At 46.1% G+C, this 23,997-nt stretch overlaps 1 pseudogene; it reads right to left on the bottom strand.

The window, feature by feature from the left end:
• Positions 1-987: 987 nt before the first annotated feature.
• On the bottom strand, positions 988-22,356 carry LOC135533677 (bifunctional heparan sulfate N-deacetylase/N-sulfotransferase 4-like; annotated as a pseudogene).
• Between the last annotated feature and the right edge of the window lie 1,641 nt (positions 22,357-23,997).

Here is a 23,997-nt window from a genome sequence, read left to right as displayed (position 1 = left end):
GTAGGACAGTAAGGAGTTAATTAACTCACTGGGTTCAGTAGGACAGTAAGGAGTTAACTCACTGGGATCAGTAGGACAGTAAGGAGTTAACTCACTGGGTTCAGCAGGACAGTAAGGAGTTAATTAACTCACTGGGTTCAGTAGGACAGTCAGGAGTTAACTCACTGGGTTCAGTAGGACAGTAAGGAGTTAATTAACTCACTGGGCTCAGTAGGACAGTAAGTAGTTAATTAACTCACTGGGTTCAGTAGGACAGTAAGGAGTTAACTCACTGGGTTCAGTAGGACAGTAAGGAGTTAACTCTCACTGGGTTCAGTAGGACAGTAAGGAGTTAATTAACTCAATGGGTTCAGTAGGACAGTAAGGAGTTAACTCACTGGGTTCAGTAGGACAGTAAGGAGTTAATTAACTCACTGGGTTCAGTAGGACAGTAAGGGGTTAATTAACTCACTGGGTTCAGTAGGACAGTCAGGAGATAACTCACTGGGTTCAGTATGACAGTAAGGAGTTAATTAACTCACTGGGTTCAGTAGGACAGTAAGGAGTTAATTAACTCACTGGGTTCAGTAGGACAGTAAGGAGTTAACTCACTGGGTTCAGTAGGACAGTATGGGTTAACTCACTGGGTTCAGTAGGACAGTAAGGAGTTAATTAACTCACTGGGTTCAGTAGGACAGTAAGGAGTTAACTCACTGGGTTCAGTAGGACAGTAAGGAGTTAACTCACTGGGTTCAGTAGGACAGTAAGGGGTTAACTCACTGGGATCAGTAGGACAGTAAGGGTTAACTCACTGGGTTCAGTAGGACAGTAAGGAGTTAATTAACTCACTGGGTTCAGTAGGACAGTAAGGAGTTAACTCACTGGGTTCAGTAGGACAGTAAGGAGTTAACTCACTGGGTTCAGTAGGACAGTAAGGGGTTAACTCACTGGGATCAGTAGGACAGTAAGGGTTAACTCACTGGGTTCAGTAGGACAGTAAGGAGTTAATTAACTCACTGGGTTCAGTAGGACAGTCAGAGTTAACTCACTGGGTTCAGTAGGACAGTAAGGGGTTAACTCACTGGGATCAGTAGGACAGTAAGGGGTTAACTCACTGGGTTCAGTAGGACAGTAAGGAGTTAATTAACTCACTGGGTTCATAGGACAGTCAGGAGTTAACTCACTGGGTTCATAGCAGTAAGTTAACTCACTGTCCAGGACAGTAAGGGGTTAACTCACTGACAGGACAGTAAGGATAGTTAAATGGTGTGGGGTTAATTAACTCACTGGGTCAGTAGTCAGGAACAGCACCCTCCCATGATGCTGTTGTCCAGTTCTTTAGGTCCTCCAGGATAGTCCTTATAGTAAATGGTGTGTGTGAACAACCCACACGTCTGACGCACAGCACAAAAAACACACATAATTGTAAATTAGGAAAGGAGAGGAGAGGGCAGATAGACTAACTTCAGTTAGTGCTGAATACGGCTGCTAGAATCCTGACTAGAACCAAAACATTTGATCATATTACTCCAGTGCTAGCCTCCCTACACTGGCTTCCTGTCAAAGCAAGGGCTGATTTCAAGGTTTTATTGATAACCTACAAAGCATTGGCATGGGCTTGCTCCTACCTATCTCTCTGATTTGGTCCTGCTGTACATACCTACACGTACGCTACGGTCACAAGACACAGGCCTCCTAATTGTCCCTAGAATTTCTAAGCAAATAGCTGGAGGCAGGGCTTTCCCTATAGAGCTCCATTTTTTTGGAACGGTCTGCCTACCCATGTCAGAGACGCAAAACTCGGTCTCAACCTTTACTGAAGACTCATCTCTTCAGTGGGTCATATGATTGAGTGTCTGGCCCAGGAGTGTGAAGGTGAACGGAAAGGCTCTGGAGCAACGAACCACCCTTGCTGTCTCTGCCTGGTCGGTTCCCCTCTTTCCACTGGGATTCTCTGCCTCTAACCCTATTACAGGGCTGAGTCACTGGCTTAGTGGTGCTCTTCAAAACCATCCCTAGGAGGGGCGCATCACTTGAGTGGGTAGAGTCACTGACGTGATCTTCCTGTCTGGGTTGGCGCACCCCCCTTGGGTTGTGCCGTTGCGGAGATCTTTGTGGGCTATACTCGTCCTTGTCTCAGGATGGTAAGTTGGTGGTTGAAGATATCCCTCTAGTGGTGTGGGGGCTGTGCTTTGGCAAAGTGGGTGGGGTTATATCCTACCTGTTTGGCCCTGTCCGGGGGTATCATCGGATGGGGCCACAGTGTCTCCTGACCCCTCCTGTCTCAGCCTCCAGTATTTATGCTGCAGTAGTTTATGTGTCAGGGGGCAAGGGTCAGTTTGTTATATCTGGAGTACTTCTGTCCTATCCGGTGTCCTGTGTGAATTTAAGTGTGCCTTCTGTAATTCTCTCTTTCTCTCTTTCTTTTTCTCTCTCGGAGGACCTGAGCCTGAGGACCATTTCTCAGGACTACCTGGCATGATGACTCCTTGCTGTCCCCAGTCCACCTGGCCGTGCTGCTGCCCCAGTTTCAACTGTTCTGCTGTTTTCAACTCTCTATAGACAGCAGGAGTGGTAGAGATACTCTGAATGATCGGCTATGAAAAGCCAACTGACATTTACTCCTGAGGTGCTGACCTGCTGCACCCTCGACAACTACTGTGATTATTATTATTTGACCATGCTGGTCATTTATGAACATTTGAACATCTTGGTCATGTTCTATTATAATCTCCACCGGCACAGCCAGAAGAGGACTGGCCATCCCTCATAGCCTGGTTCCTCTCTAGGTTTATAATCTCCACCCGGCACAGCCAGAAGAGGACTGGCCCCCCTCATAACCTGGTTCCTCTCTAGGTTTATAATCCCCACCCGGCACAGCCAGAAGAGGACTGGCCACCCCCTCACAGCCTGGTTCCTCTCTAGGTTTATAATCTCCACCCGGCACAGCCAGAAGAGGACTGGCCACCCCTCACAGCCTGGTTCCTCTCTAGGTTTATAATCTCCACCCGGCACAGCCAGAAGAGGACTGGCCACCCCTCACAGCCTGGTTCCTCTCTAGGTTTATAATCTCCACCCGGCACAGCCAGAAGAGGACTGGCTACCCCACATAGCCTGGTTCCTCTCTGGCCTTTCTGGGGAATTGTTCCTAGCCACTGTGCTTCTACACCTGCATTGCTTGCTGTTTGGGGTTTTAGGGCTGAGTTTCTGTACAGCACTTTGAGATATCAGCTGATCTAAAGAAGGGGCTTTATAAATACATTGGATTTGAGATGGGAGGGAGATGAGAGGTTAAGTGAAGAGATACACACAGAACTATTTGACCAAACCAACTGCCTACACTGATATAGCTGACACTGAAATACCCAGTGGCTTCAGACAGTATTCATACCCCTACACTTATTCCCTCTGCCCTTGTGTTTTAGGCTATTGTCCTGCTGAAAGGTGAATTCATCCCCCAGTGTCTGGTGGAAAGCAGACTGAACCAGATTTTCCTCAAGGATTTTGCCTGTGCTTAGATGTATTCCATTTATTTTTATCCTAAAAACTCCCTAGTCTTTGCCGATGACAAGCAGACCCTTAACATGATGCAGCCACCACCATGCTTGGAAATATGAAGAGTGGTACTCAGTGTTGTGTTGCTTTTGCCCCAAACATAACGCTTTGTATTCATGACAAAAAGTTAATTTCTTTGTGATTTTTTTTTCTTCAGTTTTACTTAAGTGCCTTGTTGCAAACAGGATGCATGTTTTGGAATATTTTTATTCTGTACAGGCTTCCTCCTTTTCACTCTGTTATTTAGGTCAGTATTGTGGAGTAACTACAATGTTGTTGATCCATCCTCAGTTCTATCACAGCCATTAAACTCTGTAACTGTTTTAAAGTCACCATTGGCCTCATGGTTAAATCTCTGAGCAGTTTCCTTCCTCTCCGGCAACTGAGTTAGGAAGGACGCCTGTATCTTTGTAGTGACTGGGTGTATTGATACACCATCCAAAGTGTAATTAATAACTTCACCGAGCTTTTTTCTTTTTTACCCATCTACCAATCGGTGTCCCTCTGCAAGGTATTGGAAAACCTCCCTGGTCTTTGTGGTTTAAACTGTGTTTGTAATTCACTCTTCGACTGAGGGACCTTACAGATAATTGTATGTGAGGGGGTACAGAGATGAGGTAGTAATTCAAATATAATGTTAAACACTATAATTGCACACAGATTGAGTCCATGACACTTATAATGTGACTTTTTAAGCATATCTTCACTCATGAACTTATTGAGTCTGAGTGTTCTAAATGTCTGAGTGTTCTAAATGTTCTGAGCATTCTAAATGTTCAGTGTTCTAAATGTCTGAGTGTTCTAAATGTTCTGAGCATTCTAAATGTTCAGAGTGTTCTAAATGTTCAGAATGTTCTAAATGTTCAGAGTGTTCTAAATGTTCAGAATGTTCTAAATGTTCAGAGTGTTCTAGATGTTCCGAGTGTTCTAAATGTTCCGAGTGTTCTAAATGCTCCGAGTGTTCTAAATGGTCCGAGTGTTCTAAATGGTTTGAGCGTTCATAACAAAGGGGTTGAATAATTATTGATTCAAACTGTTCCACCTGTTTCATTTTTTATTAATTTAGAAAAATGTACACTTTGAGATTATGGGGTATTGTGTGTAGGTCAGTGACAAAATCTCTCAGTTGAATCCATTTAAAATTCTGTATAGAATAAGGCTGTAACGCAACAATGTGGAAAAAGTCAAGGGATGTGAATTCTTTCTGACGGCAGTGTACCATTGTGTTTCCTCACCATAATATCATTGTGTATGAATCCTTTACGGTATCTAGCAGGTTTGAGGTGAGGGTATTCCTCAGTAGATGTAACCCTGATGTTCCACACCTTCCTCCACGTCTCATACAGCTGGAGATGAACAGGGTAGACTCCTGAATGGTGGGGTGCAACAGCATAACCCTGGTCTATTGGAATACCATGATGCTACAGGGGAGAGAGAGAGAGAGGGAGAGAGAGAGAGAGAGAGAGAGAGGGAGAGAGAGACAGAGAGAGAGAGAGAGAGAGAGAGAGAGAGAGAGAGAGAGAGACATAGAGAGAGAGACATAGAGAGAGAGAGACAGAGAGAGAGACAGAGAGAGAGAGAGACAGAGAGAGAGACAAAGAGAGAGACAAAGAGAGAGACAGAGAGAGACATAGAGAGAGAGAGACATAGAGAGAGAGAGACATAGCGAGAGAGACAGAGAGAGAGAGACAGAGAGAGAGAGAGACAGAGAGAGAGAGAAAGAGAGAGAGAGAGAGACAGAGAGAGAGAGAGAGAGACAGAAGAGAGAGAGAGGGAGAATCACATCACCGTGGATTTTATTCTGTTTGAAAATGACAATAAAAAGCTGTTAAAGTCTGATTACCACTAATAATTTACACCAGGGTGTGTGTGTTTGTGTGTGTGTGTGTGTGTGTGTGTGTGTGTCTCACCAGAGCGAAGTCCTTGTTAAGGACCATCTGCTCCAGCAGAGGTGAGGTTGTTGAAGAGGTGTGGCTGCATGTGGCTGTACATGTGAGGGAACCACCAGAACTCTGATACAGAACCGAGTAGCAACATCATCCCCCCTCATCCTCTTCATCTGTACCTGAAACCACTCAGACACACACACACACACACACACACACACACACACACACACACACACACACACACACACACACACACACACACACACACACACACACACACACACACACACAGTAGTTCTGACTGGTTCTGTCAGTTATATGTCTGGTTCTGACAGTAGTTATATGACTGGTTCTGACTGGTTCTGTCAGTAGTTATATGACTGGTTCTGACTGGTTCTGACAGTAGTTATATGACTGGTTCTGACTGGTTCTGTCAGTAGTTATATGACTGGTTCTGACTGGTTCTGTCAGTAGTTATATGAGTGGTTCTGACTGGTTCTGTCAGTAGTTATATGACTGGTTCTGACTGGTTCTGTCAGTAGTTATATGACTGGTTCTGACTGGTTCTGACAGTAGTTATATGACTGGTTACTGTCTCTATATAATTACTGTCCTTAATATGATAGAACATTGTAACATTGTACTGTACCTGTATGGTAGAACTTTCCAGAGAAGCCCAGATTAAAGGTGAAGTTGGTGATTCGAGATCTCAGCTGGTTCTGAGTGTCCAGGAGGGCCTGGAGAAAGAGAGAGAGTTGTGTAAGATTTGTTATATGATCTCTTCTAAATGTCTGAGTGTTATAAATGTTGTGAGTGTTCAAAATGCCTGGGTGTTCTGAATGTTCTGATTGTTCTAAATGCCTGAGTGTTCTAAATGTGGAGTGTTCTAAATGTTCTGAGTGTTCTAAATGTTGTAAATGCCTGAGTGTTCTAAATGCTCTGAGTGTTTTAAATGTTCTGAGTGTTCTAAATGGTCTGAGTGTTCTAAATGTTCTGAGTGATCTAAATGTCTAAGTGTTATAAATGTTGTGAGTGTTCAAAATGCCTGGGTGTTCTAAATGTTCTGATTGTTCTAAATGCCCGAGTGTTCTAAATGTGGAGTGTTCTAAATGTTCTAAATGCTCTGAGTGTTCTAAATGTTCTGAGTGTTCTAAATGCCTGAGTGTTCTAAATGTTCAGAGTGTTCTAAATGTTCAGAGTGTTCTAAATGTTCTGAGTGTTCTAAATGCCGGAGTGTTCTAAATGCCTGAGTGTTCTAAATGTGGAGTGTTCTAAATGTGTAGTGTTCTAAATGTTCTCAGTGTTCTAAATGCCGGAGGTTCTAAATGCCTGAGTGTTCTAAATGTGGAGTGTTCTAAATGTTCTCAGTGTTCCAAATGTTCTGAGTGTGCTAAATGCCGGAGTGTTCTAAATGCCTGAGTGTTCTAAATGTGGAGTGTTCTAAATGTGGAGTGTTCTAAATGTGGAGTGTTCTAAATGTTCTCAGTGTTCTAAATGCCGGAGTGTTCTAAATGTGGAGTGTTCTAAATGTTCTCAGTGTTCCAAATGTTCTCAGTGTTCCAAATGTTCTGAGTGTGCTAAATGTCTGAGTGTTCTAAATGTCCGAGTGTTCTAAATGTCCGAGTGTTTTAAATGTCTGGGTGTTCTAAATGTCTGAGTGTTTTAAATGTCTGGGTGTTCTAAATGTCCGGGTGTTCTAAATGTCTGGGTGTTCTAAATGTCCGGGTGTTCTAAATGTCTGAGTGTTCGATATGTCTGAGTGTTTTAAATGTCTGGGTGTTCTAAATGTCTGGGTGTTCTAAATGTCCGGGTGTTCTAAATGTCCGGGTGTTCTAAATGTCCGGGTGTTCTAAATGTCTGGGTGTTCTAAATGTCCGGGTGTTCTAAATGTCTGAGTGTTCGATATGTCTGAGTGTTTTAAATGTCTGGGTGTTCTAAATGTCTGAGTGTTTTAAATATCTGGGTGTTCTAAATGTCTGGGTATTCTAAATGTCCGTGTGTTCTAAATGTCCGGGTGTTCTAAATGACTGAGTGTTTTAAATGTCTGGGTGTTCTAAATGTCTGGGTGTTCTAAATGTCCGGGTGTTCTAAATGTCTGAGTGTTCTAAATGTCCGGGTGTTCTAAATGTCCGGGTGTTCTAAATGTCCGGGTGTTCTAAATGTCTGAGTGTTCTAAATGTCTGAGTGTTCTAAATGTCTGAGTGTTCTAAATGTCCGGGTGTTCTAAATGTCCGGGTGTTCTAAATGTCCGGGTGTTCTAAATGTCTGAGTGTTCGATATGTCTGTGTGTTAGATCTCATGTGTTACATTCTCCTACATTCATTTTACATTTCCACAAACTTCAAAGTGTTTTCTTTCAAATGATACCAATATTATGCATAGTTAAATAAAGGTTACATTTGAAATAATAAAAAATAATATCAGGCAGGTAGATTTGGGTGTCATTTTCCTCCCCCCTCTCTCTCCTCTCTCTCCTCTCTCTTTCCCCTTCCCTCCTCTCTCTCATCTCTCTCCTCTCTCCTTTCTCTCCTCTCTCTTTCCCCTTCCCTCCTCTCCCTTCTCCTCTCTCTCCTCTTTCTCATCTCTCTCATTCCCCTTTTTCTCTTTCCCCCTCTTCTCTTCTCTCCCCTTCCCTTTTTCTCCTCTCTTTCCCCTTCCCTCCTCTTCCCTCTCTTCTCTTCTCTCCCCTTCCCTTTCTCTCACTCTCATTCCCCTTTCTCTCTTTCCCTAACTCTTCTCTTCTCTCCCATTCCCTTTCTCTCCTCTCTTCCCTTTCCCCCTCTCTCCTTCCCTTTCTCTCCTCTCTTTCCCCTTCCCCCTCTCTCCTTCCCTTTCTCTCCTCTCTTTCCCCTTCCCTCCTCTTCCCTCTCTTCTCTTCTCTCCCCTTCCTCTCCCTTTTCCCCTTCCCTCCTCTTCCCTCTCTTCTCTTCTCTCCCCTTCCTCTCCTCTTTCCCCTTCCCTCCTCTTCCCTCTCTTCTCTTCTCTCCCATTCCCTTTCTCTCATCTCTTTCCCCTTCCCCCTCTCTCCTTCCCTTTCTCTCCTCTCTTTCCCCTTCCCCCTCTCTCCTTCCCTGTCTCTCCTCTCTTCCCCTTCCTTACTCTTCCCTCTCTTCTCTTATTTCCCCTTCCCTCCTCTTCCCTCTCTTCTCTTCTCTCCCCCTTCCCTTTCTCTCACTCTCATTCCCCTTTCTCTCTTTCCCTAACTCTTCTCTTCTCTCCCCTTCCCTTTCTCTCCTCTCTTTCCCTTCCCTCCTCTTCCCTCTCTTCTCTTCTCTCCCATTCCTCTCCTCTTCCCCCTTCCCTCCTCTTCCCTCTCTTCTCTTCCCTTCCCTCTCTCTCCTCCCCTTTCTCTCCTCCTTTCTCTCCTCTTTCCCCTTCCCTCCTCTCTTCTCTCTCTCCCCCTTTCTTATCCTCTCTCTCTTCCCCTTTCTCCTCTCTCTCTCCCCTTCCCTCCTCCCCCATCTCTTCTCTCCCCTCTCTCTTCTCTCTTCCTCATTCTCTCTCATTCTCCTCCCCTCTCATTCCATTTCCCTCTCCCCCATATTTCTCCTCCCCTCTACTTCCATACTTCTCTCAATCTCTCTGTGAAAATGTCAAATTCTCTGAAGACAACTGTTTTATTTTACAGGAAGGCTGATACAGGAGGAATGAATGGCTGTATCATTCTCTTGTCTCTTTCTCTCAGTCTGTCTCTCCTCTCTCCATCTATCCCCGTCTCTTCTCTCTTTCTCTCAGTCTGTCTCTCCTCTCTCCATCTATCCCCGTCTCTCTCTTTCTCTCAGTCTGTCTCTCCTCTCTCCATCTATCCCTCTCTCTCTCTTTCTCTCAGTCTGTCTCTCCTCTCTCCATCTATCCTGTCTCTCACACTTTCTCTCAGTCTGTCTCTCCTCTCTCCATCTATCCCCGTCTCTCTCTCTTTTCTCAGTCTGTCTCTCCTCTCTCCATCTATCCCCGTCTCTCTCTCTTTCTCTCAGTCTGTCTCTACTCTCCATCTATCCCCGTCTCTCTCTCTTTCTCTCAGTCTGTCTCTCCTCTCTCCATCTATCCCCATCTCTCTCTCTTTCTCTCAGTCTGTCTCTCCTCTCTCAATCTATCCCCCCGTCTCTCTCTCTCCCTCCCCTTTCTCTCCATCTATCCCCGTCTCTCTCTCTCTTCTCGTCTCTCTCTCTTTCTCTCTCCTCTCTCCATCTATCCCCGTCTCTCTCTCTTTCTCTCAGTCTGTCTCTCTCCTCTCTCCATCTATCCCCGTCTCTCTCTCTTTCTCTCAGTCTGTCTCTCTCCTCTCTCCGTCTGTCCTCATCTCTCTCTCTCTCTCTCAGTCTGTCTCTCTCCTCTCTCTCCGTCTGTCCTCATCTCTCTCTTTTCTCTCAGTCTGTCTCTCCTCTCTCTCCGTCTGTCCTCATCTCTCTTCTTTCTCTCAGTCTGTCTCTCTCCTCTCTCTGTCTGTCCTCATCTCTCTCTCAGTCTGTCTCAGTCTGTCTCTCTCCTCTCTCCGTCTGTCCTCATCTCTCTCTCTTTCTCTCAGTCTGTCTCTCTCCTCTCTCCGTCTGTCCTCATCTCTCTCTTTCTCTCAGTCTGTCTCTCTCCTCTCTCCGTCTGTCCTCATCTCTCTCTCTTTCTCTCAGTCTGTCTCTCTCCTCTCTCCGTCTGTCCTCATCTCTCTCTCTTTCTCTCAGTCTGTCTCTCTCCTCTCTCCGTCTGTCCTCATCTCTCTCTTTCTCTCAGTCTGTCTCTCTCCTCTCTCCGTCTGTCCTCATCTCTCTCTTTTCTCTCAGTCTGTCTCTCTCCCTCTCCGTCTGTCCTCATCTCTCTTTCTCTCAGTCTGTCTTCCCCCTCTCTGTCTGTCCTCATCTCTCTCTCTTTCTCTCAGTCTGTCTCTCTCCTCTCTCTGTCTGTCTCATCTCTCTCTCTTTCTCTCAGTCTGTCTCTCTCCTCTCTGTCTGTCCTCATCTCTCTCTCTTTCTCTCAGTCTGTCTCTCTCTCCTCTCTCCGTCTGTCCTCATCTCTCTCTCTTTCTCTCAGTCTGTCTCTCTCCTCTCTCTGTCTGTCCTCATCTCTCTCTCTTTCTCTCTTTCAATCTCTACCCTTTTCAGACATTCCCCCTTTCCTTCTGTCCTGTCCCCTCTATCTCTCTCTACCTTCTCTATCTCTCTCTACCTTCTCTATCTCTCTCTACCTTCTCTATCTCTCTCTACCTTCTCTATCTCTCTCTACCTTCTCTATCTCTCTCTACCTTCTCTATCTCTCTCTACCTTCTCTATCTCTCTCTACCTTCTCTATCTCTCTCTACCTTCTCTATCTCTCTCTACCTTCTCTATCTCTCTCTACCTTCTCTATCTCTCTCTACCTTCTCTATCTCTCTCTACCTTCATCTCCCTTCTGTCCTGTCCCCTCTATCTCTCTCTACCTTCTCTATCTCTCTCTACCTTCACCTCCCTTCTGTCCTGTCCCCTCTATCTCTCTCTACCTTCTCTATCTCTCTCTACCTTCTCTACCTCTCTCTACCTTCTCTATCTCTCTCTACCTTCTCTATCTCTCTCTACCTTCTCTATCTCTCTCTACCTTCATCTCCCTTCTGTCCTGTCCCCTCTATCTCTCTCTACCTTCTCTATCTCTCTCTACCTTCTCTATCTCTCTCTACCTTCATCTCCCTTCTGTCCTGTCCCCTCTATCTCTCTCTACCTTCTCTATCTCTCTCTACCTTCTCTATCTCTCTCTACCTTCATCTCCCTTCTGTCCTGTCCCCTCTATCTCTCTCTACCTTCTCTATCTCTCTCTACCTTCTCTATCTCTCTCTTCCTTCATCTCCCTTCTGTCCTGTCCCCTCTATCTCTCTCTACCTTCTCTATCTCTCTCTACCTTCATCTCCCTTCTGTCCTGTCCCCTCTATCTCTCTCTACCTTCTCTATCTCTCTCTACCTTCTCTATCTCTCTCTACCTTCATCTCCCTTCTGTCCTGTCCCCTCTATCTCTCTCTACCTTCTCTATCTCTCTCTACCTTCATCTCCCTTCTGTCCTGTCCCCTCTATCTCTCTCTACCTTCTCTATCTCTCTCTACCTTCATCTCCCTTCTTTCCTGTCCCCTATATCTCTCTCTACCTTCTCTCCTTCTCCCTCTGTCTGAGGTGTTGGGCAGGCTAGTATAATCTCTCCTTCTCTCTCTGTGTCTGTCCCCCTCCCCCCACTCTCTCTCTCTCTCACCTCCTCTCTCTGTGTCTGTTTCCCCTCCCTCCCTCACCTCCTTCTCTCTCTCCCCCCCCCCCCCTCTCCAAGGTCCTAGATGTTCAGGTCGTATTTCTGATGCATTATAGGAAAAATGTCAAACACTGACAGGTAGTGACATTCTAATCTACAGAGCTACGCAAACACACACACACACACACACACACACACACACACACACACACACACACACACACACACACACACACACACACACACACACACACACACACACACACACACACACACACACACACACACACACACACACACACACACCTTTCTCCCCAGAGTGCAGGCTGTGTGGTGTCAGGATCGATGCAGTGAGCCAAGCAAAAGGCCCTGGTCTAATCTCAGACACACTGCAGAGCAACACACCTCTCCCCTGTCACACACACACACCTCTCCCCTGTCACACACACTAATACACACTGCAGTGAGCCAAGCAAAAGGCCCTGGTCTAATCTCAGACACACTGCAGAGCAACACACCTCTCCCCTGTCACACACACACCTCTCCCCTGTCACACACACACCTCTCCCCTGTCACACACACTAATACACACTGCAGTGAGCCAAGCAAAAGGCCCTGGTCTAATCTCAGACACACTGCAGAGCAACACACCTCTCCCCTGTCACACACACACACCTCTCCCCTGTCACACACACTAATACACACTGCAGTGAGCCAAGCAAAAGGCCCTGGTCTAATCTCAGACACACTGCAGAGCAACACACCTCTCCCCTGTCACACACACACCTCTCCCCTGTCACACACACACCTCTCCCCTGTCACACACACTAATACACACTGCACCGCTTGAGCCCCCCCCCCCATTTCCCCCTACCTTAACATCCTTGGTGTTCATGGAGCCCCCCCAACTTAACATCCTTGGTGTTCATGGAGCCCCCCCCCCCCCGTTTCCTCCTACCTTAACTTCCTTGGTGTTCACGGAGACCCCCACCATTTCCTCCTACCTTAACTTCCTTGGTGTTCATGGAGCCCCCCCCCCCCTTTCCTCCTACCTTAACTTCCTTGGTGTTCACGGAGACCCCTCCCCGTTTCCTCCTACCTTAACTTCCTTGTTGTTCATGGAGCCTCCCCCCCCCACCGTTTCCTCCTACCTTAACATCCTTGGTGTTCATGGAGCCCCCCAACTTAACATCCTTGGTGTTCATGGAGCCCCCCCCACCTTAACATCCTTGGTGTTCATGGAGCCCCCACCCCACCGTTTCCTCCTACCTTAACATCCTTGGTGTTCATGGAGCCCCCCCCCCATTTCCTCCTACCTTAACATCCTTGGTGTTCATGGAGCCCACCCCCCACCTTAACATCCTTGGTGTTCATGGAGCCCCCCACCCCACCGTTTCCTCCTACCTTAACATCCTTGGTGTTCATGGAGCCCCCCCCCATTTCCTCCTACCTTAACATCCTTGGTGTTCATGGAGACCCCCCCACCGTTTCCTCCTACCTTAACATCCTTGGTGTTCATGGAGCCCCCCATCTTAACATCCTTGGTGTTCATGGAGCCCCCCCACCTTAACATCCTTGGTGTTCATGGAGCCCCCCACCCCACCGTTTCCTCCTACCTTAACATCCTTGGTGTTCATGGAGCCCCCCTCCCTCCTACCTTAACATCCTTGGTGTTCATGGAGCCCCCCACCCCACCGTTTCCTCCTACCTTAACATCCTTGGTGTTCATGGAGCCCCCACCTCCCTCCAACCTTAACATCCTTGGTGTTCATGGAGCCCCCCCCGTTTCCTCCTACCTTAACATCCTTGGTGTTCATGCGTGTTCCTTCCTTCCCAACAAAGATGTCGTCTATATCCACCAGGATGTGACGCTCTAACCCCAACGACAACTTCCTGTCCGTGAGGTAAGTGATAGCGTCCACCAATAGGAGCCTGTGTAGCCAGTAGCCCAGGCCGTGTCCGAAGATGACCCTTTGAACACCGTCAAAAAGCCCCGCATCCAACACCACCGTAGCCCGTAGGCCCCGACTGAAACCAGGGACTGGATTATCTCCGCTGCCCACTCCGGGGGCCTCCCTCCCTGGGCCGTGCCTGGACAACAGCCTGGTAGGAGGAGTGGTTGGAGGAGAATGTGGTCCAGTCATCACCAGGGAGTGGTCCACGGTCCGTCTCAGCCCGCGTCAGGTGGAGGAGGGGCGAACGTGACATCACAGAGGCGTCTCGGAGCGCCTGATTGGTCCGTAGCAGCAGGGGAAGACCCCGGAGATTCAGCAGGGGCGGAGAGTTCTGATTGGCTCTGTGGAAGGTGATGATGCCGACTCGATAACGGAGACAGTACTGGGGGACAACAAGGGACAACATTTGGCAAGAGGCAGCTGACAACCAGACGAACGTTAGTGAACGTTAGTTAATGTTAGCTGACAACCAGACGAACGTTAGTGAATGTTAGTTAATGTTAGCTGACAACCAGACGAACGTTAGTTAATGTTAGTTGACAACCAGACGAACGTTAGTGAATGTTAGTTAATGTTAGCTGACAACCAGACGAACGTTAGTTAATGTTAGTTGACAACCAGACGAACGTTAGTGAACGTTAGCTGACAACCAGACGAACGTTAGTGAACGTTAGCTGACAACCAGACGAACGTTAGTTACTGTTAGTTGACAACCAGACGAACGTTAGTTAATGTTAGCTGACAACCAGACGAACGTTAGTTAATGTTAGCTGACAACAAGACGAATGTTAGTTAATGTTAGCTGACAACCAGACAAACGTTAGTGAATGTTAGTTGACAACCAGACGAACGTTAGTTGACAACCAGACGAATGTTAGTTGACAACCAGACGAACGTTAGTTAATGTTAGTTGACAACCAGACGAACGTTAGCTGACAACCAGACGAACGTTAGTTAATGTTAGCTGACAACCAGACGAACGTTAGTTAATGTTAGCTGACAACCAGACAAACGTTAGTTAATGTTAGCTGACAACCAGACGAACGTTAGTGAATGTTAGCTGACAACCAGACGAACGTTAGTGAATGTTAGCTGACAACCAGACGAACGTTAGTGAATGTTAGCTGACAACCAGACGAACGTTAGTGAATGTTAGCTGACAACCAGACGAACGTTAGTTAATGTTAGTTGACAACCAGACGAACGTTAGTGAATGTTAGCTGACAACCAGACGAACGTCAGTGAATGTTAGCTGACAACCAGACGAACGTTAGCTGACAACCAGACGAACGTTAGTTAATGTTAGTTGACAACCAGACGAACGTTAGTGAACGTTAGTTAATGTTAGCTGACAACCAGACGAACGTTAGTGAATGTTAGTTAATGTTAGCTGACAACCAGACGAACGTTAGTTAATGTTAGCTGACAACCAGACGAACGTTAGTTAATGTTAGCTGACAACCAGACGAACGTTAGTTAATGTTAGCTGACAACCAGACGGACGTTAGTGAATGTTAGTTGACAACCAGACGAACGTTAGTGAATGTTAGCTGACAACCAGATGAACGTTAGTGAACGTTAGCTGACAACCAGACGAACGTTAGTTAATGTTAGCTGACAACCAGATGAACGTTAGTTAATGTTAGCTGACAACCAGACGAGCGTTAGTTAATGTTAGTTGACAACCAGGCGACGCGTTAGTGAATGTTAGTTAATTTTAGCTGACAACCAGACGAATTAGTGAATGTTAGTTAATGTTAGCTGACAACCTTAGACGAGCGTTAGTTAATGTTAGCTGACAAACAGACAAACGTTAGTGAATGTTAGTTAATGTTAGCTGACAACCAGACGAGCGTTAGTTAATGTTAGTTGACAACCAGACGAACGTTAGTTAATGTTAGCTGACAACCAGACAAGCGTTAGTGAATGTTAGTTAATGTTAGCTGACAACCAGACGAGCGTTAGTTAATGTTAGTTGACAACCAGACTTAACGTTAGTTAATGTTAGCTGACAACCAGGCGAACGTTAGTTAATGTTAGTTGACAACCAGACGAGCGTTAGTTAATGTTAGCTGACAACCAGACAAACGTTAGTGAATGTTAGTTAATGTTAGCTGACAACCAGACGAACGTTAGTTAATGTTAGTTGACAACCAGACGAACGTTAGTTAATGTTAGCTGACAACCAGGCGAACGCGTTAGTGAATGTTAGTTAATGTTAGCTGACAACCAGACAAATGTTAGTGAATGTTAGTTAATGTTAGCTGACAACCAGATGAACGTTAGTTAATGTTAGTTGACAACCAGACGAAGCGTTAGTTAATGTTAGCTGACAACCAGACGAACGTTAGTTAATGTTAGTTGACAACCAGACGAACGTTAGTTAATGTTAGCTGACAACCAGACGAACGTTAGTGAATGTTAGCTGACAACCAGACGAACGTTAGTGAATGTTAGTGATCGTTCAACAGCTGTCTTTGCCAGGGGTCAGTGTGTCTGTTCCAGGGGTCAGTGTGTCAGTGTGTCTGTTCCCGGGGGTCAGTGTGTCTGTTCCAGGGGTCAGAGTGTCTGTTCCAGGGGTCAGTGTGTCTGTTCCAGGGGTCAGTGTGTCTGTTCCAGGGGTCAGTGTGTCTGTTCCAGGGGTCAGTGTGTCTGTTCCAGGGGTCAGAGTGTCTGTTCCAGGGGTCAGAGTGTCTGTTCCAGGGGTCAGTGTGTCTGTTCCAGGGGTCAGTGTGTCTGTTCCAGGGTCAGTGTGTCTGTTCCAGGGGTCAGTGTGTCTGTTCCCGGGGTCAGTGTGTCTGTTCCCGGGGTCAGTGTGTCTGTTCCCGGGGTCAGTGTGTCTGTTCCAGGGTCAGTGTGTCTGTTCCAGGGGTCAGTGTGTCTGTTCCAGGGGTCAGTGTGTCTGTTCCAGGGGTCAGTGTGTCTGTACCTGGTGTAGCAGCTGTCTGTTCCCGGGGTCAGTGTGGGCGTACTTCAACAGACTCTCGTAGATGACCAGGATGTAGCGACCACGCCCCTTTGAAATAAAGAGAACAACGTAAAACAGCTCATTACACTTCTGTTGTGACGTAACCACGGCAACGTGCGGTAGCTTCTGTTTTGGGGTAGAAGCTGGTCAGCAGTCTACTGTGTTGGGGGTAGAAGCTGGTCAGCAGTCTACCGTGTTGGGGGTAGAAGCTGTTCAACAGTCTACTGTTTTGGGGGTAGAAGCTGTTCAACAGTCTACTGTTTTGGGGGTAGAAGCTGTTCAGCAGTCTACTGTTTTGGGGTAGAAGCTGTTCAACAGTCTACTGTTTCAGGGGTAAAGCTGTTCAGCAGTCTACTGTTTTGGGGGTAGAAGCTGTTCAACAGTCTACTGTTTCAGGGGTAGAAGCTGTTCAGCAGTCTACTGTTTCAGGGTAGAAGCTGTTCAGCAGTCTACTGTTTCAGGGGTAGAAGCTGTTCAGCAGTCTACTGTTTCAGGGGTAGAAGCTGTTCAGCAGTCTACTGTTTTGGGGGTAGAAGCTGTTCAACAGTCTACTGTTTCAGGGTAGAAGCTGTTCAGCAGTCTACTGTTTCAGGGGTAGAAGCTGTTCAGCAGTCTACTGTTTCAGGGGTAGAAGCTGTTCAGCAGTCTACTGTGTTGGGGGTAGAAGCTGTTCAACAGTCTACTGTGTTGGGGGTAGAAGCTGTTCAACAGTCTACTGTTTCAGGGGTAGAAGCTGTTCAGCAGTCTACTGTTTCAGGGGTAGAAGCTGTTCAGCAGTCTACTGTTTCAGGGATAGAAGCTGTTCAACAGTCTACTGTTTCAGGGGTAGAAGCTGTTCAGCAGTCTACTGTGTTGGGGGTAGAAGCTGTTCAACAGTCTACTGTTTTGGGGGTAGAAGCTGTTCAACAGTCTACTGTTTCAGGGTAGAAGCTGTTCAACAGTCTACTGTTTCAGGGGTAGAAGCTGTTCAACAGTCTACTGTTTCAGGGGTAGAAGCTGTTCAACAGTCTACTGTTTTGGGGGTAGAAGCTGTTCAGCAGTCTACTGTTTCAGGGGTAGAAGCTGTTCAACAGTCTACTGTGTTGGGGGTAGAAGCTGTTCAGCAGTCTACTGTTTTGGGGGTAGAAGCTGTTCAGCAGTCTACTGTTTCAGGGGTAGAAGCTGTTCAGCAGTCTACTGTGTTGGGGTAGAAGCTGTTCAGCAGTCTACTGTTTTGGGGGTAGAAGCTGTTCAGCAGTCTACTGTTTTGGGGGTAGAAGCTGTTCAGCAGTCTACTGTTTTGGGGTAGAAGCTGTTCAGCAGTCTACTGTGTTGGGGGTAGAAGCTGTTCAGCAGTCTACGGTTTCAGGGATAGAAGCTGTTCAGCAGTCTACTGTGTTGGGGGTAGAAGCTGTTCAGCAGTCTACTGTGTTGGGGGTAGAAGCTGTTCAGCAGTCTACTGTTTCAGGGGTAGAAGCTGTTCAGCAGTCTACTGTTTCAGGGGTAGAAGCTGTTCAGCAGTCTACTGTTTCAGGGGTAGAAGCTGTTCAGCAGTCTACTGTTTCAGGGGTAGAAGCTGGTCAGCAGTCTACTGTTTCAGGGGTAGAAGCTGTTCAGCAGTCTACTGTTTCAGGGGTAGAAGCTGTTCAACAGTCTACTGTTTCAGGGGTAGAAGCTGTTCAGCAGTCTACTGTTTCAGGGGTAGAAGCTGGTCAGCAGTCTACTGTTTCAGGGGTAGAAGCTGTTCAACAGTCTAATGTTTCAGGGGTAGAAGCTGTTCAACAGTCTACTGTTTTGGGGGTAGAAGCTGTTCAACAGTCTACTGTGTTGGGGGTAGAAGCTGTTCAACAGTCTACTGTGTTGGGGGTAGAAGCTGTTCAGCAGTCTACTGTTTCAGGGGTAGAAGCTGTTCAACAGTCTACTGTTTCAGGGGTAGAAGCTGTTCAACAGTCTACTGTTTCAGGGGTAGAAGCTGGTCAGCAGTCTACTGTTTTGGGGGTAGAAGCTGTTCAGCAGTCTACTGTTTTGGGGTAGAAGCTGTTCAGCAGTCTACTGTTTCAGGGGTAGAAGCTGTTCAACAGTCTACTGTTTCAGGGGTAGAAGCTATTCAGCAGTCTACTGTTTCAGGGGTAGAAGCTGTTCAGCAGTCTACTGTTTTGGGGGTAGAAGCTGTTCAACAGTCTACTGTTTCAGGGTAGAAGCTGTTCAGCAGTCTACTGTTTCAGGGGTAGAAGCTGTTCAGCAGTCTACTGTTTTGGGGGTAGAAGCTGTTCAGCAGTCTACTGTTTCAGGGGTAGAAGCTGTTCAACAGTCTACTGTTTCAGGGGTAGAAGCTGTTCAGCAGTCTACTGTTTTGGGGGTAGAAGCTGTTCAACAGTCTACTGTTTCAGGGGTAGAAGCTGTTCAGCAGTCTACTGTTTTGGGGGTAGAAGCTGTTCAGCAGTCTACTGTTTCAGGGGTAGAAGCTGTTCAACAGTCTACTGTTTCAGGGGTAGAAGCTGTTCAGCAGTCTACTGTTTTGGGGGTAGAAGCTGTTCAACAGTCTACTGTTTTGGGGTAGAAGCTGTTCAGCAGTCTTCTGTTTTGGGGTAGAAGCTGTTCAGAAGTCTTCTGTTTTGGGGATAGAAGCTGTTCAGCAGTCTACTGTTTCAGGGGTAGAAGCTGTTCAACAGTCTACTGTTTCAGGGGTAGAAGCTGTTCAGCAGTCTACTGTTTTGGGGGTAGAAGCTGTTCAGCAGTCTACTGTTTCAGGGGTAGAAGCTGTTCAACAGTCTAATGTTTCAGGGGTAGAAGCTGTTCAGCAGTCTACTGTTTTGGGGGTAGAAGCTGTTCAGCAGTCTACTGTGTTGGGGGTAGAAGCTGTTCAGCAGTCTACTGTTTTGGGGGTAGAAGCTGTTCAGCAGTCTACTGTTTTGATGGTAGAAGCTGTTCAGCAGTCTACTGTTTCAGGGGTAGAAGCTGTTCAGCAGTCTACTGTTTTGGGGGTAGAAGCTGTTCAGCAGTCTACTGTTTTGGGGGCAGAAGCTGGTCAGCAGTCTACTGTTTTGGGGGTAGAAGCTGTTCAGCAGTCTACTGTTTTGGGGTAGAAGCTGTTCAGCAGTCTACTGTTTTGGGGTAGAAGCTGTTCAGCAGTCTACTGTTTTGGGGGTAGAAGCTGTTCAGCAGTCTACTGTTTCAGGGGTAGAAGCTGTTCAGCAGTCTACTGTTTTGGGGTAGAAGCTGTTCAGCAGTCTACTGTTTTGGGGTAGAAGCTGTTCAGCAGTCTACTGTTTCAGGGGTAGAAGCTGTTCAACAGTCTACTGTTTCAGGGGTAGAAGCTGTTCAGCAGTCTACTGTATTGGGGGTAGAAGCTGTTCAGCAGTCTACTGTGTTGGGGTAGAAGCTGGTCAGCAGTCTACTGTTTCAGGGGTAGAAGCTGTTCAGCAGTCTACTGTATTGGGGTAGAAGCTGTTCAGCAGTCTACTGTGTTGGGGGTAGAAGCTGGTCAGCAGTCTACTGTTTCAGGGGTAGAAGCTGTTCAACAGTCTACTGTGTTGGGGGTAGAAGCTGGTCAGCAGTCTACTGTTTCAGGGTAGAAGCTGTTCAGCAGTCTACTGTTTTGGGGGTAGAAGCTGTTCAGCAGTCTACTGTTTCAGGGGTAGAAGCTGTTCAGCAGTCTACTGTATTGGGGGTAGAAGCTGTTCAGCAGTCTACTGTGTTGGGGGTAGAAGCTGTTCAGCAGTCTACTGTTTTGGGGGTAGAAGCTGTTCAGCAGTCTACTGTTTCAGGGGTAGAAGCTGTTCAGCAGTCTACTGTATTGGGGGTAGAAGCTGTTCAGCAGTCTACTGTGTTGGGGGTAGAAGCTGGTCAGCAGTCTACTGTTTCAGGGGTAGAAGCTGTTCAGCAGTCTACTGTGTTGGGGGTAGAAGCTGGTCAGCAGTCTACTGTTTCAGGGGTAGAAGCTGTTCAGCAGTCTACTGTATTGGGGGTAGAAGCTGTTCAGCAGTCTACTGTGTTGGGGGTAGAAGCTGGTCAGCAGTCTACTGTTTCAGGGGTAGAAGCTGTTCAACAGTCTACTGTGTTGGGGGTAGAAGCTGGTCAGCAGTCTACTGTTTCAGGGGTAGAAGCTGTTCAGCAGTCTACTGTGTTGGGGGTAGAAGCTGGTCAGCAGTCTACTGTTTTGGGGGTAGAAGCTGTTCAGCAGTCTACTGTTTCAGGGGTAGAAGCTGTTCAGCAGTCTACTGTATTGGGGGTAGAAGCTGTTCAGCAGTCTACTGTGTTGGGGGTAGAAGCTGGTCAGCAGTCTACTGTTTCAGGGGTAGAAGCTGTTCAACAGTCTACTGTGTTGGGGGTAGAAGCTGGTCAGCAGTCTACTGTTTCAGGGGTAGAAGCTGTTCAGCAGTCTACTGTTTTGGGGGTAGAAGCTGTTCAGCAGTCTACTGTGTTGGGGTAGAAGCTGTTCAGCAGTCTACTGTTTCAGGGGTAGAAGCTGTTCAGCAGTCTACTGTTTTGGGGGTAGAAGCTGTTCAGCAGTCTACTGTTTTGGGGGTAGAAGCTGTTCAGCAGTCTACTGTTTCAGGGTAGAAGCTGTTCAACAGTCTACTGTGTTGGGGGTAGAAGCTGTTCAGCAGTCTACTGTTTTGGGGGTAGAAGCTGGTCAGCAGTCTACTGTTTTGGGGTAGAAGCTGGTCAGCAGTCTACTGTTTTGGGGTAGAAGCTGTTCAACAGTCTACTGTTTCAGGGGTAGAAGCTGTTCAACAGTCTACCTTGTTGGGGATAGAAGCTGGTCAGCAGTCTACTGTATTGGGGATAGAAGCTGGTCAGCAGTCTTTTGGACTTTAGGTTGCAACATTCCAGGAAATTGTCTTGAAATCCATGGTTTTCTAAACCTAAGTTCCAGGACTACTGACTTCCTGCTTGTTCCCTGCTGATTACGAGAATCCTCAAACAGACAGTTTTTGGAACAATTTTGGAAAGTTACTGAAATTTCGCAACGTAAGCAGATCTCCATGAAAAGGTTAAATATTCAAATGAATCATAAAATTATAGCAATATTAACCTGGTCAGTGAGAGGAAGCAGGTCTCCCTTCCCCATAATAATAATATTAACCTGGTCAGTGAGAGGAGACAGGTCTCCCTTCCCCATAATAATAATAATATTAACCTGGTCAGTGAGACAGGTCTCCCTTCCCCATAATAATAATAATATTAACCTGGTCAGTGAGACAGGTCTCCCTTCCCCATAATAATAATAATATTAACCTGGTCAGTGAGAGGAAGCAGGTCTCCCTTCCCCATAATAATAATAATATTAACCTGGTCAGTGAGACAGGTCTCCCTTCCCCATAATAATAATAATATTAACCTGGTCAGTGAGAGGAGACAGGTCTCCCTTCCCCATAATAATAATAATATTAACCTGGTCAGTGAGAGGAGACAGGTCTCCCTTCCCCATAATAATAATAATAAACCTGGTCAGTGAGACAGGTCTCCCTTCCCCATAATAATAATAATATTAACCTGGTCAGTGAGACAGGTCTCCCTTCCCCATAATAATAATAATATTAACCTGGTCAGTGAGAGGAGGTCAGCAGGTCTCCCTTCCCCATAATAATAATAATATTAACCTGGTCAGTGAGGCAGGTCTCCCTTCCCCGTAATAATAATATTAACCTGGTCAGTGAGAGGAGGCAGGTCTCCCTTCCCCATAATAATAATAATATTAACCTGGTCAGTGAGACAGGTCTCCCTTCCCCATAATAATAATAATATTAACCTGGTCAGTGAGAGGAGACAGGTCTCCCTTCCCCATAATAATAATAATATTAACCTGGTCAGTGAGAGGAGGCAGGTCTCCCTTCCCCATAATAATAATAATATTAACCTGGTCAGTGAGACAGGTCTCCTTCCCCATAATAATAATAATATTAACCTGGTCAGTGAGAGGAGACAGGTCTCCCTTCCCCATAATAATAATAATATTAACCTGGTCAGTGAGACAGGTCTCCCTTCCCCATAATAATAATAATATTAACCTGGTCAGTGAGGCAGGTCTCCCTTCCCCATAATAATAATAATATTAACCTGGTCAGTGAGACAGGTCTCCCTTCCCCATAATAATAATAATATTAACCTGGTCAGTGAGACAGGTCTCCCTTCCCCATAATAATAATAATAAACCTGGTCAGTGAGACAGGTCTCCCTTCCCCATAATAATAATAATATTAACCTGGTCAGTGAGAGGAGACAGGTCTCCCTTCCCCATAATAATAATAATATTAACCTGGTCAGTGAGACAGGTCTCCCTTCCCCATAATAATAATAATATTAACCTGGTCAGTGAGAGGAGACAGGTCTCCCTTCCCCATAATAATAATAATATTAACCTGGTCAGTGAGACAGGTCTCCCTTCCCCATAATAATAATAATATTAACCTGGTCAGTGAGACAGGTCTCCCTTCCCCATAATAATAATAATATTAACCTGGTCAGTGAGACAGGTCTCCCTTCCCCATAATAATAATAATATTAACCTGGTCAGTGAGAGGCAGGTCTCCCTTCCCCATAATAATAATAATATTAACCTGGTCAGTGAGACAGGTCTCCCTTCCCCATAATAATAATAATATTAACCTGGTCAGTGAGACAGGTCTCCCTTCCCCATAATAATAATAATATTAACCTGGTCAGTGAGAGGAGGCAGGTCTCCCTTCCCCATAATAATAATAATATTAACCTGGTCAGTGAGACAGGTCTCCCTTCCCCATAATAATAATAATATTAACCTGGTCAGTGAGAGGAGACAGGTCTCCCTTCCCATAATAATAATAATATTAACCTGGTCAGTGAGAGGAGGCAGGTCTCCCTTCCCCATAATAATAATAATATTAACCTGGTCAGTGAGACAGGTCTCCCTTCCCCATAATAATAATAATATTAACCTGGTCAGTGAGGGGAGGCAGGTCTCCCTTCCCCATAATAATAATAATATTAACCTGGTCAGTGAGACAGGTCTCCCTTCCCCATAATAATAATAATATTAACCTGGTCAGTGAGAGGAGACAGGTCTCCCTTCCCCATAATAATAATAATATTAACCTGGTCAGTGAGACAGGTCTCCCTTCCCCATAATAATAATAATATTAACCTGGTCAGTGAGACAGGTCTCCCTTCCCCCATAATAATAATAATATTAACCTGGTCAGTGAGAGGAGACAGGTCTCCCTTCCCCATAATAATAATAATATTAACCTGGTCAGTGAGACAGGTCTCCCTTCCCCATAATAATAATATTAACCTGGTCAGTGAGACAGGTCTCCCTTCCCCATAATAATAATAATATTAACCTGGTCAGTGAGGCAGGTCTCCCTTCCCCATAATAATAATAATATTAACCTGGTCAGTGAGAGGAGACAGGTCTCCCTTCCCCATAATAATAATAATATTAACCTGGTCAGTGAGACAGGTCTCCCTTCCCCATAATAATAATAATATTAAC

The sequence above is a fragment of the Oncorhynchus masou genome, unplaced genomic scaffold, assembly GCF_036934945.1.
Source record: "Oncorhynchus masou masou isolate Uvic2021 unplaced genomic scaffold, UVic_Omas_1.1 unplaced_scaffold_2575, whole genome shotgun sequence".
NCBI lineage: Eukaryota > Metazoa > Chordata > Actinopteri > Salmoniformes > Salmonidae > Oncorhynchus > Oncorhynchus masou.
The sequence above is the reverse complement of the archived record's forward strand: the minus strand, read 5'-3'. Positions and strand labels throughout refer to the sequence as shown.